This window comes from Periplaneta americana, chromosome 13 (assembly GCF_040183065.1).
Source record: "Periplaneta americana isolate PAMFEO1 chromosome 13, P.americana_PAMFEO1_priV1, whole genome shotgun sequence".
Classification (NCBI taxonomy): Eukaryota; Metazoa; Arthropoda; class Insecta; order Blattodea; family Blattidae; genus Periplaneta; species Periplaneta americana.
Genome location: NC_091129.1, coordinates 167400658 through 167416480, shown reverse-complemented (window position 1 = coordinate 167416480; position 15823 = coordinate 167400658). Strand labels below are relative to the sequence as shown.

At 32.7% G+C, this 15823-nt stretch overlaps 1 protein-coding gene across 1 annotated transcript in view; it reads left to right on the top strand.

Annotated features, from left to right (window-relative positions):
• The window catches only part of LOC138712619 (zinc finger and BTB domain-containing protein 14-like), a 208795-nt gene that overhangs the window by 31563 nt on the left and 161409 nt on the right, over positions 1–15823 (top strand). The window lies entirely within an intron of this gene.

The window sequence follows — 15823 nt, the reverse complement described above, 5'->3', positions numbered from 1 at the left end:
TTACTGGTTCCTTATAAAACAGAGATTGGAATAAATAAATGAATTGAATAAGGGGAGGGAATTCCTGAGAATAGTCGAATCAACATCTTTACTGGTTTCTCATAAAACAGGGATTGGAATAAATAAATGAATTGAATAAGGGGAGGGAATTCCTGAGAATAGTTCAATCCGCATCTTTACTGGTTCCTTATAAAACAGGGATAGGAATAAATAAATGAATTGAATAAGGGGAGGGAATTCCTGAGAATAGTCAAATCAACATCTTTACTGGTTTCTCATAAAACAGGGATTGGAATAAATAAATGAATTGAATAAGGGGAGGGAATTCCTGAGAATAGTTCAATCGGCATCTTTACTGGTTCCTTATAAAACAGAGATTGGAATAAATAAATGAATTGAATAAGGGGAGGGAATTCCTGAGAATAGTTCAATTGGCATCTTTACTGGTTCCTTATAAAACAGGGATAGGAATAAATAAATGAATTGAATAAGGGGAGGGAATTCCTGAGAATAGTTCAATCGCCATCTTTACTGGTTCCTTATAAAACAGGGATTGGAATAAATAAATGAATTGAATAAGGGGAGGGAATTCCTGAGAATAGTCGAATCGGCATCTTTACTGGTTCCTCATAAAACAGGGATTCCCATTTTTTAAAGCTTATTAAATTTATTAATATAACAATGTGTTTTCTTAGTAGAGTCTTTATTTTAGAATTATTTGACTTTTGTTTTAGTTTTGCTTCTCCTTCCTCCCCTCCCCCATAAAGTTTATACAAAGCCTCTGCAAAAAATGACGTGGATATTGGTCCACTCTCCTATGTAATGGGATTTTCTGAAGTCGCTTCACATTTGTTTATATTGCGTCCTGCACTTCGTATATGAAAGCTCTGCTGAAGATGAACTTTAAATGTGTCGGTGGATCTGAAATCCCTTTCCTACTGTTTCACCCTGACATGGGGCAACTTATGGGAATCTTGAGAATTTTTATACATTGCTCAATATTAATTGTGACAGGAAAAGTAGATCAATATAAGTTTTTAAAACGTGTAAATAGTCTGTGAGAGTTTGTTATGAAAAGTATAAGCAGCCTCCTGTGGAATTCTGTTTCAGAAACTTGTGACCATAGTAACTTGATTTGTCTTGCTGTGGAATTTGTTTCTGCAGTTTTTTACTCTTCTGGAATTGTACAAATATAAAATGCGTGGTTTATTAAGTTGTATATTCAATTAACGTCCATTCTTCCACCAAGACTTATATTGAATTTTAATTTGAAACTGAAAATATTTCAGGAATGATATAGGATAATTTTACTGTCATTCTGTGTTTTAAATTTTAAATTCTGTGACATGAAAAAGTGTCTTTTATATGCATGAGGATCACTGCAAAGTTCTGTGCATTTTTCTTTAAATTTGTACTTAATTAAGAAACAATTTTGATTGTGGTGATGTCTTCGTCGTCGTCGTCGTCCTCAACATCACTAGCATTGCAACTATGAGTGGGATAACAGTTTTACATTTTGTTCTATCTGCAGCCATATTTTTCATCCTTTTATTGTCATGATTTCCAAATCCTACATCTACACATTTTAGTCTTTCCTCTCTACTTCCGTCGTGTAGTCTTTCTTTTTACGTCTTCTTGGGTGTATGAATTTGACAACGTTTTACCCTTCAAAGAATTATTAAACTCATGATTGTAGTAGCCTCCATCCATTGTGATCCCTGACAGAGCCAAATATCCTGCTCGAAACATGTCAGGTTGTTCTCATTGTCTCTGATACTCAAGTTACTACGGACAGACCAGCATTCTGTGTACCTTTATTTTCGTTGTTCTTGTGACTAGCATATGTCTAATCGGATTTATATAGGCCTATGCATACTGTACCCTGTTCTCCCAGCTGTTGTTTGTCAGTACTCCTAAATATTTAAGTTGTGTAACGCCATGGAATGTATGCCTCCTGTACTTACGTTGTGCAGTGTTGCCTAAGTCTTTTAGGTGGAAATTACGATACCCATTTTCTCCTGATTCACTGTAGGTCCTTTCTTTTCCGCTATCTTGGTCATTTCTGAGAAGAGCTGTTTATTAATCGATTTTTGGCACTTATAACTATACCATTAGTAAGGCTCAGATTTCTATGACGTGAAAACTGGAAATATTCATGCATTTAGACCTTAAGAAGTACCATCCACACCTGTGGAGTAACGATTAGCGCATCTGGCTGCAGAACCAGGTGACCCTGGTTCAATTTCTGGTCGGGGCAAGTTACCTGGTTGAGATTTTTTCTGGGATTTTCCCCTAACCCAATATGAGCAAATGCTGGGTAACTTTCGGTGCTGGACCCCTGACTCATTTCACCGGCATTATGACCTTCATATCATTCAGATGCTAATAACCTAAGATCACAGTCTACTATATACAGTCGCGAAGCTCAATATGTAGTAAAAATACAAACATGGGTAGTTGCCCACCACTGGGATTGCTACTATCTCCTCATCATTGCAGATCTCTCTCCTAGTAGACAACAAAATATGTTACACTTTCGTTGTGTTCTTTTGGAAAAATTAACACCTTCCTTCCATTATTGAAATATTAAATGCATAAAGTTAATTTATTATTTTAATGAAGTATATTAAATTCCACCATAAACTCGAAGATACCTGCAAGAAATAGGTTAATATTATTTTTGTTTGTGCAAAACGAACTGAAATTTCCTATAATCGCTTCACTCATTCAAGATTATAGCGATAATTAACTATGAAACCAATAAATATTAATTTGCATTTCCCTTTGCAACAATAATAATGGAAATATGAATTAATGGAGTAACTTACGTGTACCGGTACTTGTAGTGCAGGCCTACGTAGTTAACAAAGTGGGATGAGGTTAAGCAATAATAATCACACAAGAATTGGAAATAAAACGTGATCAATAAATTTTATTGTCACAGACTTTTTCTACGTCTCTAGTAAAGTAAAAAATAAAAATAACAAGAAAATTAACAATTATATTTAAAAACATATCATTTGAAAAAAAAAAAAAAGTAGGCTTAAGCAATAATAATCCCACCAGAATTGAAAATAAAAGGTGATCAACAAATTTCATTAAAACAAACTTAATTTTTCTACGTCTCTAGTAAAATATTATTATTCCAATTATTGTATTTTAGCCATTAACATTTTCATTACAACCAATAACGAACATTTCACAAGCATCAATGTGAAATACGCAACGAGCTAGCACTCGAAAATACGACACAGTCCAAAGTCGACCGTGGACAGTCTATTGTTTCTAGTTGCTAACCGCTTGGAGCGCTTTATCACGAGATTTGCAAAAAATCACCTCAAGCTTCGCAACTGTATATAGTAGACTGTGCTAAGATGTTGATAAAGTATCGTAAAATAACCTACTGAAATAAAAAAAGTACCAAAATATGACATAAAAACTTGGAAATATGGCGCTAAATAAATTAAATATGTCCAAAACTTACTTAGAAAACTTTTTTTATTCACCATTCTAAAAAATTGTAGTTGTGAATATTAACTCTTTGTATTGGCCCTAGTGGACTGTTCAGCTATAAAAATAGAAGGGGCAAAAGAGGGTGAAAGATGTCCAATGTCTGTCCTTTATGTGACTAATTCTGTTAACAAGGTCACTCAGTGTTTATGAATTACTACCTGGCAACACCTGGGTTGGAACTCTTAAGCGTCACATGTTTGGGGGGACGAAGATAAGATTGACCAGCAACCACAGTCTAACCATATTCCTAACAAGTTTTTATTCTTTGTGTTTGTGCTGGCTAATCTTCAAACCTTCATTTAACAACAAAATATTTTTAAGGAGATGAAATCCAAAATAAATAACCAAACACAAACTATTTTGTCATTATTAATACAAAACATGTGAATAATACTTGGAGAACTGTTAAAATTATTGTAATGTGACCAAAAATATGCTTTTCTATCATTTTTTTGGGGTCAAGTGTGACTTGTTGCTGAAATATGGTAAAATATTCATTTATAAAGCTAATAAAAACCGTGACATCATGTTCAGAAAAGCTATAAATGTGTTTAATTTAAGTTAAGTTTGTAAAAAGAGACCAGGATAAAAATATATGACGTCATAGAAATCATCAGCATAGGCACAGATTTGGCTAGATTTAAGCAATGTAGTTCCTTTCTCTGCATATATTTATTATATAACATCGTATAAGTCTTCCTTGTTAATGAGGTATTGTATCATCATAACTGAAATATCACCACATTATCATACATTAATGAAATTCCTTATTTTTCTTAAGAAAGTGTCATACCAGCTTCAACCTTGTAAGGGGCTATTCTGTCTCTATATATCCTTCTGTTAAATATGTTGTTTCTAGTTCAGTCTGAGAGGTTGGATTCATGCTTAAGGGTATATGTACGTGAACGACCACAAATATTGCCAGAAAATGCAGGCTCTAAAGTTCTAAAATTTTATAAGAAAATTAACTCACAATTGGACAAAAATTACAAGGTACCACAATAAGACTTATTAGAACTTAAATATCTCATAAAAGTATAAAAAAGGTTACTAATAATATTTTTCAAACCAGTTTTATCAAAGTATAAAAAAGCCTGCAGTTACATCGTTTGGTAACCATGACACTGTTATGCTCTCTCTGACATCTTTAATACTTTTCCTGCATGTAACAAACACTTATTTCTGAAAAGTAGACTACTCTCAGACATGTAGAGTTGTTTATTTTAATACAATTAATTTTTTATTTGTCCTATATAAAATATATTAAAATTGACATTATTGTAGTCTACCTTCAGCATAAATGCATGTTAAATCAGTGTACAAAATTTCAGAATTCTATCTCTAATGGTTGTGGAGTTATGAAATAATGTGTGAAAATTTTCAAATTTTGGAAAATTTAATTTAAAGTAAAAAGTGAATTATAAAAAATATTATTAGTAAACTTTTTTATACTTTTATTAGATATTTAAGTTCTAATAAGTCTTGTTGTGGCACCTTGTAATTTTTGTCCAATTGTTAGTTCATTTCCCTATAAAATTTTAGAAATTTAGAGCCTGCACTTTCAGATAATATTTGTGGTCGCTCACATACATATACCCTTAAAGGAAGGTTTAGTTGCAGTTCGTTTCTTGTGTCTTCTAATCTGTAACAGAGCTTCATTTGGTACTGTCATACTGCCATTGATGTCCTCCCTTCTTGGTCTTTTTCGTTTCTTGCGAGTAGACTTCCATTTTATGCATCTTTTACTCGAGTGTCATCTACATCAGTTGATTTTCTGAATGTGGCCTTGCAATGTCCCTGGCTGGAGTGATCCTTGCATAATATAATGAATGCCAATTTTATTGTTTTTTAATTACTGTTAACTGACGATGTTCAGAGAAATAACTGAAACAAAAACTGTCACAACTCGTGTGTAGAGCCCTTGCTGCCATATGTACAGAGAATTTTATGTAGATAATAATTTTCTTCTGTTCGTTATTTACGCATTTGTACTCTCCTTACGATGTAGTCAGGTCAGATTAACGGTTTGTGAAGATATCACTCACAACTCTGTTGAGTGTGGCAAATGCTGAATGTCTGTCTTTTATTGAAGATGATACACTGTGTGGTGTGCATGTGTTGCATATGCAGGAAACTTTCCTTTATACATTTTTGTGGACGTGGAGGTTTTTTGTAACGCCATAGAAACTGAATGTCACAGGCGCTAGGTTCATCAGACGCGTGCCAGAAAGTTGATTTATTTCTGTTCTTTCATTTATGCCAGGAGGAAGTGGCCAGTAGCCTATCTTATACAATGTTCCCAGAATGCAGAAATTCCTTCATTCGTAAGAAACAGGTGGAGTGAGTTTAAGAGTCTCACTTTCTTTTCTCACACGAAATGGCAACAGTGTATTTTATGTCTCCACACTTTTCTTTCTTTCTTTCTAATACAACAGGAACTTCAACAACCAGAAATACAGTGAAACCTGTCTAAAGCGGCCATCTGAAGTTAGCTTGTAAAATGGCCGTTTTATCAGGTGACCGTTTGATTAAGGTTGCGGTTTTTGTGAATCAGCATGAAAATACTGAATTTCATTGACTTTTTGCTACTGTGCGTGTACAACAATCGTGCATATTAATGTCAGCTTCTTCCGTTCTTGCAATTAGATTTATTGTTAGACATGATTTCTCTCTCAAATTAACTTCACAGTTCCTCTGAATCAACTGAATGAAAAGAAAAAAAAAATTCGTAGAAGCTGTTCCAAATAGAGAAAGATAGAAAGAGGAAAAAAAAAAACTAAAAAATTTGAATGGTTATCTACTGAACCTAAAACATACTGTGACATTTTCGATAGAAATATTCCGTGTTTCAATCCTTTAAAAACGAGTAAGAATTTAGAGCTGTGGAGGGTCAGAGTGGAAAGTGACAAAAGAGTCATAAAACAGTAACCAACTAACCCCAAGATATGGAGAGTGTACTGTTGTATACACACTTAGCTATTGTCCTCGTGAAATTGCTCTCTGTCCTCTAACCATGGAAAAAATAGGTCAGACAGTATCCGTGAAAAGATTTTTGTTGGACAGTGACTGTTATAGTCAGGTTCCAATCCAAACAGACCCCGGCCGTTGGCTGGCGCATGAGGTGGCCGCTAAATAAAGAGAGAATTTGTATTGATCTTATGGAAAATCCAATTGGTTCCAGAGAAAATTGGCCTTTTGGCCAGGTGGCCGTTTAAATGAAGTGACCGCAAAGGCAGGTTTCACTGTATTGGAATGTAGGTTGGCAAATGATTTCATTGCCACAGACAAGAGCTTATTCTTATTTTATTTTCTCTGGTTTTTAAAAACAGTATCCTCAACCTTATATTAGACTGTTTCCATTATTGTAAATATTTGTGCAAAATGTTACCTTTACAGGTTGAATCCACCATGTTACAGCAGTGGAAATAGTCCAAACAAAGTCTGAATATTGATTTTAGTTCGTTGATGTGGCAGAGTGATAACATATGCATTCATAATATTATTGTATGCAGCTCTAGCATTATAAAGACATTCTTATTACGTTCTTAATATCGTTTATAATTATGGCATACATGCCATAAAGGTTGCCTTAGAGTCATTGCACGTCAAATCGCACAAAATTGTACAAATTTTGACCTTGACATTTCTGATTGTATTTATATTTTTTCTGCCAACTGTATGGGTCTAACAAACTAACAAGTGTATTTTTATTTCCACCTAAGTCCACATGTTTTTAAAATATTACACGTTAAAATTCGTTAAAAATATCGCACAATGAAACATTTCAAGTGTCATATTTCTGAGAATGTTGATGTTAAAATTTTTTGAAAAAAATGCATTTAAAAGCTTGAAGTACTGTCTTTAGTTAAATATTCACTAACTGATTTTAATACAGTAATTATTATAAATATTTTTTTATGATTCAATTTTTAAAAGTTAGATATCAATGTGAAATAGCCGTATTAAAAATCTAAAAAAATACCTACTATGTGCACTGAAGTATTCCTAATAATTCCAGAAAAAATCACACACAATGGGGTCTCTAATAGTTTCATGGAAATTTAATTACTTACACAACAATGTGCAGCAGACCGGTGCAGCGGCAGTGGATGGAAAGTGTTGACCTCGTGGTTGGAGATTTATCGGCACTGGATGATCACAACATTACACCCAGTACGGATCAAGTCACTCGAGGAAATACTGCTAACTTACACTTGTATTCACTTATTATGATATCTTCAAATATTTGTACATTTTGCATTTTAAACGTCTGCTTTCATTCACATTACACTTTAAATTTTCACTCGCCTACCTTCTTTCTCGAAAGAAAATAAATTGTTTTACTAAAGCTTCAGTTTTTGACAACGGAATGAAAGAATGTAATTTTAATGTACCAGTTATTGGTTTTAGATTGTGATATCTGACCTGCAAATTTTCAGTTTGGTTTTTGTGTTTATTCAGGGGACAAAATATAAATGACATGTTAGAAATGTTTTTTTGTACTTATCAAACAGTTTTTTTTGGTGTTACAGAATCTTGACCGGGTTGTAGGCTGGCTCTCATAGCAAGTCTTTTAACAGTTCGGCTGTATTACACTATCAGAGTTCTTTGACAAAGATCTTTTATAAAATATAAATTATAAAATATGTGACAGTGTAATGGGTTTTCTTTTATAAAAGTTTCCTTGATAAAAGATCTTTCATAAAATGTAAGTGCATCTTGTTATCTTTGATAAAAGATTTATGTACCTCAAACAAATATGGCGGAATGCAAATATAACTGGACTGTTACTATCACAAAAATTCTGATATCGGAGTGAGAAGGAAATTAAATGTTGTAAATAAATAATTTGTATAATATAATATTAATATTATATAATAATAATATTTTATAATAATTTGTGTAACTTTTCAAGTCCTTGCATTGTAGTTCTTTCAATAAGTTCTGATGGATACCTCTCATCACGTTTTGCACTCCACAGGGGTTTCCTTTTCAGTAAAATGCTTATGTAATAATTGAACTAAGAGAGAAGAATCCAAAAAGGATAGCTGCCCTTGAAAGAGGGGTACCGAGCGGTAACAGCTCCTAAATTAATTGTAGATCAACAATATTCTATTTTAAATTTTAATTTAATTTTATTTATTTTTGGGGGGGCAGCTATTCTCGACATGAATAATTTACTTTTCATATATAGAACTGTACAGATGGTTATTTACAATTAACAAGGAATGTCTTAAAACATTAATGGCTATATCTTGAAGTTCCAAAAGATCGATATGGAAACAATGAAAGAAATTGATACAAAATCTTCATATAGTGTCCCTTGCACCAAAGAGTAATTATGCTAAAGAAGCATAATACTGTTCTTCATTCATGGTGTTTTAAACTTAACGTGTAAATATTAGTATCAACAAATCATAAACTTAATGCTTAAATATTAGTATCAACAAATCCTGGGAACACATATTAACTGTTGTGGAACAAGTGTTAGGTGGGCTTTTGTTCCTAATTTTAGCTTATCTTTGATAAAATATTTTATCATATTCTTTGTCAAAGAACTTTGATAGTGTAATAGCAGCCTCCTCCAATGCCATCACATGGACCTTTACCATGCGACATTGGAAAGAAGTGCCATTCAGCACTAATTCCATAATTGTCTTCATGTAAGCAGATATTTTTAAAATTCTTTTTGTTTTTGTGTTGTGAAGTTGATCCATCGGAAAAGTAGATCGTTTTTCTCATATCATTGAATTCTTGCTTTAAGAAATTGCTTCGGATTGAAAAAGGTGAAAGGAATCTGTGTCATGTTTCATGCTTTCTGAGATGACAACAATACTTTTGTGACGAATTTCTGTACATTCTTTGAATTATACTACGAAAGGATGTATTGTGGCTTGGCAGTTGTTCCAATGCATATCTTGTACTGAATCTTGTATTACAAAATAATAATAATCAGAAAAGTCTGCAATAACTATGTAATTTTCAGGTTGTACATTTTCTTTACATTCCGTAATACGTGTAGGCCTACGGTCACAAACAGTTCATTAGCTGGGAATCACAAGCACATGCATGCCACCGGAAAATAAATTGTTGCAAGTATATGTATGCAGATCCCACATTTTTAAATGCAGTAGTTTACAGATAATACATCAGGGAACAAGTCTATATATTTTTTTTTTTTTTTCAGATTTTTAACTTGGCTATTTAATGTAGTAATTTTGCTTTGAAAAAGAAATTATTAAAAAATTAGGCCAAATTTTAAATTTATTCGTGATAGCCCTAAAGTAATAAAAAGTATTGTAGCCTATTTAGTCTTTCAAATGCGCCAAACCCCAAATCTCAAGTATATGTAGACACAGAGTTCCAACTGAGCTTATGTAACAGTGCGTGCATAATTTGTGTAAATTCAAATAGTCATAACTACACAAATAATGAATAATTGTGAAAATAAAACAATATGCGTCTCCTTATTTGATGTCTGGAATTCATGAAAGGTCGTGTTTTGTTGCTGTGCAATTTGACGTGGAATGACTCCTTAGTGACATAAGAAATATGACGTAGTAAACATACAAACATAATTATTTATTAAAGCATGATACAAACATTCATTTTTACATTTATACTTATGCTGGTAAATATTGAAAGTACAATTTGTTATATTTTAAAATGTTATTCCTGATATTATTTTTGTGGCATCGGTAGAGCTTCAGCTTTCTGGCCTTGTTTTACTAATGCTTCAGGAATATTATCTATGTTGGGCGAACTTTTTATTTTCTTCATCCACTTTATCAGTAAATAAACAAAAGGCTGTCATGGAAACCATTATGTTATTTCTTTACTATGTCATTACTAGAGTTAGGTTTCGTATGTAGTAATAGCTAATATTTTTAGTGGGTATAGTTTACAAACATGCAAGCTATGCCCCCCACTCCTCATACTTGCCATTCTTGTCATTCGGTACTTCCATTAGTTAGCGCTAAGGGTCTTTAATCCTCTTAATCACCACTTACAAAATAGCGGGGGGTTTAAAAGCTGCATTGTCTAGTCCTTGTGACTTTTCTTGCATTTCGAGTCTTGTGAACCAGGCTTGAAACCTTCTTAACCGGCATCACATCGACTCAACTATATTCGGCATCATTCTTAACTCATACTACATATAAATCCTAGCTCTAGTCATTACACACAAAAAAAGAAATGAAATTTAGTTTTGTAATTTACTATCAATTTATGATGCTAGAATTACATAAAACGTTGTATATAACTCGTGTATAATCTCGAATTATGGCATTCGTGAAAATTAGCCAAACATTTACCCGTGCCATAATCCTCAATATTATACACTTGATACAGTGTATCAGTCACTATTATTAGTTTATAAATATTTTCACGTTTAGTGTAGTCTTGTGAAACATTAAACAAGATATTTCTAAACATTGAAAAACGAGTTGTGCCAATATATTGTCAGGGTTGAGAAAGTGTGAATGTGAACAGTTACGCTAGCAAATTATATTACAACAATTTAAAAAAATGTTTTTTTTTTTTTCTGTTAACACTGTCTTTCTTTAATGTACTGCTTTCGATTGGATGTTGTTTCACAGTTATTAGTACCTCTTTTAGATCTCTGTACATACGAGGTCTGTTGAAAAAGTATGTGACTTTGGCCGGGAAAAAATAGAGTTACTCATCTGGAGGTCTGAAATCTTAATTCTCTTCGAAGTAGTCTCCTTGGGACTGCACACTTTTATCCTGGTGATCCTGTCATTATTGGAAACCTTTCTGGGAATGGAGTACGGGTGAGCTGTAGCTTTGTGCATAATGTCTTCTCATGGAACAAATCGGTCCCTTTGAGCAACATTTTCAGCTTGGTGAACAGTCAAAATTCTCAGTGATCCTGTCATTATTGGAAGCCTTTCTGGGAATGGAGTACGGGTGAGCTGTAGCTTTGTGCATGATGTCTTCTCATGGCACAAATCGGTGCCTTTGAGCAGCATTTTCAGCTTGGTGAACAGTCAGAAGTCAGAAGGAGCATGTTGAGAGAACAGGGAGCCTGAGAAATGTTGTGTTTGACCAAGAGAGCCAGAATGAGATGCATGACCATGCCACATAGCAATGGAGAACCTCCCTTTGGTAATGTTTTGTACTCGTGATGCATGGGAGTCAAAGAAGACGGTGAACATGACTTTCACTTGACTGCACACCTGTTTTTGGTTTTGGGGAAGATAAATGTTTTTACTGTGATGGTTTCTTGATAATACTCACAAACCCTGGACTCATCGCTAGTGATCAGTGTTCAGGAAGTTAGGATCTCCATCTGTGCATTCCACTATGTCCTCTCGGAGACTTCTACACAGAGGTCCTTCTCCTCTGTTGTTAGCAGCTTCAGTACAAATGTCCCACAACTGTCCTCTCGGCCAGATCCTCTCTCAAGATGAAATGTACCGAACCAATGCTTATTCCACTTCCTGAGCAGTGACACAGCTGCCCTGCATAGCCAAAGTCCGCACTTGGTCAGTTATCTTGTCATTCCAGCTTGAATGTCGTTCACTCTCCACCGACATTCGGCCATGTTTGAAGCAGTTGTGCCACTCCCTTGTTTAATTTACAATTCATTTTATATTTTCAGATATGCCTAGTAATATAATAGATTAAATATATATATAAATTTCAATCATAAGACACATCTATTTGCAAATGTTTATTTGCTATATGAATATGGAATGTATTAACGTTTTCGCCTTATTGGGCATCATCAGATATAATAAAATATGTAATCTGAACCTTGATCAAATTGAGCAAATAACAAATGAGCAATGTATTATACATGTTGTTGGATCTTTATGAGCTTTATGTATAAAAACTATAAATAAAATTGGAGGATATTAATTTTAATGTGACGCAAACTTTTAAAATTGAAATTGAAATTGATTGTGTATACATATAACTCATGTTACAGTATGAATACAAATTAATCAATTAGAATTATACGAATTATCAGTGATGTTAAAATAAATTATGAATAAAATGAATATATTAGCTTAAAAAGGATTGATTAAAATTCACATTGTTCGAAGAATGAAATGTCTTAAGGTACTATATACAATATTGATGTTGTGTTGTGACTGATGGATCTTATGTTGTCGATTGGTTATAATTACACATGTAGAATTTCAATCGTGTAGTATGCGTTCGCTTGCGATCTGAATGTTATCTGACATTGATGCAAATAGTGGTTGTTATTGATCATTTAGATCTAAAATATTCTATCTGATTTTAATAACATACAGATAATTATCATTGATGATTGCTGTGTGTAATCAAAATTTATCAGGGACTGTATATGTAACGATGATTTATATGTATATGTCTTGATGTTTGTAGAAGTGTGTTGGTGATTTGAAGCGAACTAAAGACTGGGTGATCGTATATGTTCAGCTGTGTAGTGGCGCAGTGATTTTAAAGGGAACTATTTGAACGGCGTATCATGGACAAACGAACAATGTGAATTTTAATTAATTCTTTTTTAAGCTAATATATTAATTTTATTCATTTTATTCATAATTTATTTTAACATCACTAATAATTCGTATAATTCTAATTGATTAATTTGTATTTATACTGTAACATGAGTTATATGTATACACAATCAATTTCAATTTCAATTTTAAAAGTTTGCATCACATTGAAATTAATTATCCTCCAATTTTATTTATAGTTTTTATACATAAAGCTCATGAAGATCCAACACCATGTACAATACATTGCTCATTTGTTATTTGCTCAATTTGATCGAGGTTCAGATTACATATTTTATTATATCTGATGATGCCCAGTAAGGCGAAAACGTTAATACATTCCATATTCATATAGCAAATAAACATTTGCAAATAGATGTGTCTTATGATTGAAATTTATATATACTTAATCTATTACACTCCCTTGTTTGTATAGCTGAATCTTCCAAATGGTACTGCTGCTAAAGTCGTTCTGTCATTTTGCAGCAAGTGAAAATGTGACAGGCATTCACTACACACACTTGATCGTGGTTGACTGCCAGCAACTTATATTCTCTGCAGGCAGGAAAAATTGAGGCATGCGTATGAAGGTGCCACAATAGAGGACACTTCCTGTGCTTCATTTGTTTCTGCAGGAAAAAATAAGGTCGAATTCTTTTTGAATAGGCTTCGTATGTCTGACAATATTATCTTAGAAGTTGGAGCTAGATTATTGTTACATTTCTGTCTAAGCACTTCATCTCCCTCGCAAGATTGCAGCCACTCTAAACGTCAAGTGTCTCGAGTGAATTCTTTGAAGTTATGTTATAATATTTACCAGTTTTAATGAAGTGAACCTCAGTGAATTAAATTTCTGTATGTCAATGATTGTTCAAATATTCTGTACCAACTCAAGTCTTGTGCTAGTGCTCTGATTCTGTAATTGAAAGAATTTATTTAGTTAGCATGTATACATCATTTTGGGAAGTGTCATTATAGTTCGAAAAAGTTTCAAGTGACTTCCAGTGAAATGTAATTAATTACAGACGTGGACAAATTATTAACAAAATTGACGATTTTTATGATAATTCTGTTTACAAAATTTGACTTTTCAATTTAGACTACAGTTGACAATTTTGTATATTTCCATCATTACAGTAGACAGAAATATGCAAAAACGTCAACTGTAGTTTAAATTGAAGAGTCAAGTTTTGTAAAAATATATAATAAAAATCTTCAATTTTGCTAACAATTTGTAAATTAGCAAAAATGTCAACTGCATTGAAGAGTCAAATTTTGTAAAAATATAAAACAAAAATCTTCAGTTTTGCTAATAATTTGGAAATATCCAAAATGTCAACTATAGTCCAAATTGAAGAATCGAATTTTGTAAAAATATACAACAAAAACCTTCAGTTTTGCTAATAATTTGTAAATATCCAAAAATATCAAATGTAGTCCAAATTGAGGAGTTAAATTTTGAAAAATATAAAATACAAATCTTCAATTTTGCTAATAATTTGGAAATATACAAAAATATCAAATGTAGTCCAGATTGAGGAGTTAAATTTTGAAAAATATACAATACAAATCTTCAATTTTGCTAATAATTTGGAAATATACAAAAATGTCAACTGTAGTCTAAATTGAAGAATCATATTTTGTAAAAATATATAATAAAAATCTTCAATTTTGCTAATAATTTGTCCACGTCTGTATATTGGTATATGTTTGTTTTTAAGAAGCAGTGTCTGGATTATAGCTGAAACACATTGTCACATTTTAGACTTCGACATGGTTTGTCAGAACTCAGCAGTTCAGTGAGAGAGTGAGATAGTAGTTCTGTGCTGTTTCAGTCAGTGTGTCATGGTGTCATGTTCTTAGAACAATAGAACGTGGTTTCTATGGTAAACTACAAACATTCAGAACTGAAGACATGGTATCATATCTGGGAGCACATGGTTACAGAACATTCCATTGCTGCTGCGCTCATGATGAGAGTGAATTGTACTGAATGATGTTTAGTAATAGTACTCACCTGTACCAATGTCATCTTTGTACATCACAAAACATTACTGCAAGAAGGCGATAATTCAGTTTTTCTTACTTCTGAGATATTTTGAGCCTGGGACTTTTATATGAATGATTAGTTACTTGTAGGAACGTGATTTTGTGGTGATTGTTATTACGTCATGATTTCGGTGAATATTTGGTGGAAGTATGAAGGTTTGGGTTAATATTTCGTGAAACTATCACAGTACGGCATACAGAGTTAATGTTATGTATAACATGTAGAACTCCAGTTACTAATTTTAATTGTTACAAATTTTCTGGTACCTTCATTAGTATGAACATCAAATTACATAAATAAAATTTTTCTTCAGAAGTAGGCCTAGTTCCTATCTTTGCTTAATGTCAGTTTACACATATTTTAAAAAAAGGGGTTTTGTTTTTGCGAGTATTTCGTGAAGAAAACAGGTTTTCAAGTACCTACCAGTTTCGTGATGACGAGGCTATAGCGACATTTTACAGTTAAATGCCATTCATTTTCTAGACCACCTTCATGAGATTTGTGTAAAAAAAATTCACACTCCTTACTCTTAGTTGATTACTGTGAAGTAAACACGAAATTTTAATATATTAACCATATGAGGACATTCGAAATTTTAGGTAGATTTTAGTACAGATTTTGCAAATGAATCAGTTAACACATTTTTTCCGATTTATTACCATGTAGAAAATGCGAAGTACAAAAAAAAAATGTATAAAGGTTTTATCATTCGAAATTAGTTATTAATATTGTACTATGGCTGACAAAA